The following is a 3,002-nucleotide window of genomic DNA, read 5'->3' as shown; positions in this document are numbered from 1 at the left end:
TCTCTTTCGAGCAAGCCAAAAACATGAAGGTAGAGTTGTATTTGCAACTACAACCGTTTAAATTAAACCACAATTATTGAATGAAATCACTTTTAAACGACATTTAAACTAACAATTAGCAATACCCACAAACTAAATACATAATCACATCCCAAGTTAGATAGTTATCATAAAATGATAGAAATCGTTACCAAAATGTGTTTCCATCAACTGGGTAAGATTAATTTCTTCTTTACAAAGGTCTAAATTGAAGAATCTCAAAGACCCACTTCTAATTTCTCAAAAATGGAAAACTTCAATTCTTCAAAGCTAAGAAAAAGTTTTGTCTCCATACTCAGAGTTCAAATTGAAATTCTAAAAAAATTCTATATTATGAAAACTGATAAAAGGTTGTAAGACTAATGTTTGAAGATGTATTTATAGTCGCAAAAATATGTCGTGAAGGACCATTCGGCGTAGTAAGTCGGGCTCGGCGATCTGCCCTATGACCTATTTCATCGCCTTATTGCTTTGGCCTTCAGCATCTTCAAGTTCTCTAACTCTGGGCGATCCAATCACTGCATTGCGGAACCACTCATCGACACGCCAACTGCTCCTTTCTATCACCGACTTGATTTTCTCCTTTAGGGATGGACACACTAGAACTTTAGGTGAGGAATTGGCCATTCGGTGACTCGCCAATGGGACTCGGCGATCACCAAGCCTTCATTTCTCCGCTCTTTCAGCTCACTTGGTTCCCTTTTGCAGGTTATTGTATATGCTTTGCTCCTCGATCCAGTTACCTGGAAATCAAGGGGCTTACATCAGTTATTTGCACAAAACAAGCATTTGAGGACACAAAATCTATCCAAATAAAGACCTAAATGAGTCCAAATCGTCAACTCATCAACACCCCCAAATTAAATTGTTGCTTGTCCTCAAGTGAAACTCAAGTTCATCAATTCAAAAAGGATGTCTCAAACAGTGCTACAAAAGACTCAAACATGAATGCACACAAAAAGACTCAACTTACTTATGCAAAGATCAATTGTGTACTCAAATATTCAAGTTGTTACTCACCATTTTCAAAGATTCTCATGTTTACAATACTTGCTTCAAATGCAAGTTCAAGCTCAACAAAGGTAATCAAATGCCTTCACACAAAGAATGATTCCATATTCACACACAATGGTTCATCAATTTATAGCTCTAGAATCACAATCAGCACTCACACTCACAAAGATGAATACATGCAATACTCCACCCATAGGTTTGTCCTTATTTTCCAATTAACACTTGTTTCAGCTCATTCGAGATCAAAAAGGTCTTTTCAATGCTTATAACGGGGCTAAGTGTAAAGGTATGGTCATTTAGGTTCAGTGGATGCTATCCTTATGAAATGTGGTGTGAACTGTTTTCCTTCCCTTTTCTTCATCATTCTCATTCATGCTTAAAAGTCACCCCATTATTCACTTTCTAGGGATTGTTGGACACCCCATTTCTTTTTGAATTTTCACAACTTTATTCCACATTTTTTTTTAATTTTTTTTAATTTTTCTATTTCATTCTTTTCTTCTTTTTCTCTCTCTTTTTCTTTTTATATGGAGGGGTTCCATCTTTTTCAAAACTATGGATCAAAGGGGACATTTTTGCATTTCTTGATTTACCTTCCCTTTTCAACGCACCCCCAACTTAGTCTTTTGGCCTAAGCTGGCTATTCAAACAAACCACAAATCATGAGGATTAAGGGTGAAGGGATAAAGAAAGGTCACATTTTGCATTAAGTTTCTTCCAAGAAAAGGGTCAAGCTCAAAGGGTGTTCCAGCAAAGATAAAAAACTCACAAGGTTGGCCACAAAAGAGGTGTAATGTCAAATTGTTTCACACTATTCAAAGTTACCTAAGATCATTTCAAGAGAATGCATCACTTAGTCAACCGAACAAACGGGGCAAATTATCACACAATGCATTGACACCAATGTCAAACAAGACTCCACACTCTCGCTAGTGTGCAATGTTCCTCACAGGAGACTCAATTTGATAATTAGCTAGTCACAACGAGATGCAAAAAGTTCACATATTATGTATGCAACTTCATTTGGACTCATCGTAGCCGTACATTCATTTTTGTTCGATTATGAGCACTATTCAAGTCATCAATATTGATCAAGACCGATGCTTGAAGTTGCAAGATAACAACCACATTCAAACACAAACAAGAGGTGGAACACAATTTTTGGAATGGTCCAAAAATCATTTACAATTAAAACAAGGAGCCACAAGCTCAATCATTAACAAGAATAGTGCAAAACACAATATATATCACAAAACGCTAATATACGAACAAAGAAAAAATCACAAAGGTGGGCCGATGGGAAGGAGCCTCCGGTGAATTGCTGATAGCATTCAGTGAGCAAGGATTAGCCCACTGAAAGTTACAGTGCATTTTAGGGTTTAGGGGCGCATAAAAGAGCGATCAAGGAAGACATTCGGCGAGTCACCGAATGCACTCAAATTAACATAACCAAACTTCAAATTTACCAAGAAATTAAAGGTGATAAAGAGTAATTCGGCGAACCGCCGAGTAGTTCAGCGAGCTCGACCCAGCTCGCCAAATGACCCAATGTGCCTACTTTCAACCCGAACTTCCAAATTAAATCTTGTTGCCCCGTAAAACAAAATCAAAACATGAACCCATTTAATTAAACCTAGAACCATACTACCCATTACCTCGGGATACTCAGACTTCTACCAGTTTGGCCAAATTTGGCCATTTGACGACTTTGCCCTTAAGAATGACATCAATTGTTCCATCATTGGGCAAAATACGTTATTTGGCACAACTGCGGGTTACTTAGACTTCACCTGGATAGACCCAACAACATCCAAGCACAACACCACAATTTTGATCAATTTTTAGGCACAAAATACTCGGGAATTCAACAATGAAGGCATTATGGGCAAGATATTCGAATTAAAACAAGCATACACATGTACAATTACGAACATAGAGGCCTATCACAC

The sequence above is a fragment of the Solanum verrucosum genome, unplaced genomic scaffold (genome assembly GCF_900185275.1).
Source record: "Solanum verrucosum unplaced genomic scaffold, falcon-dt-bn FXZP01000068.1, whole genome shotgun sequence".
Classification (NCBI taxonomy): domain Eukaryota; kingdom Viridiplantae; phylum Streptophyta; class Magnoliopsida; order Solanales; family Solanaceae; genus Solanum; species Solanum verrucosum.
The sequence above is the reverse complement of the archived record's forward strand: the minus strand, read 5'-3'. Positions refer to the sequence as shown.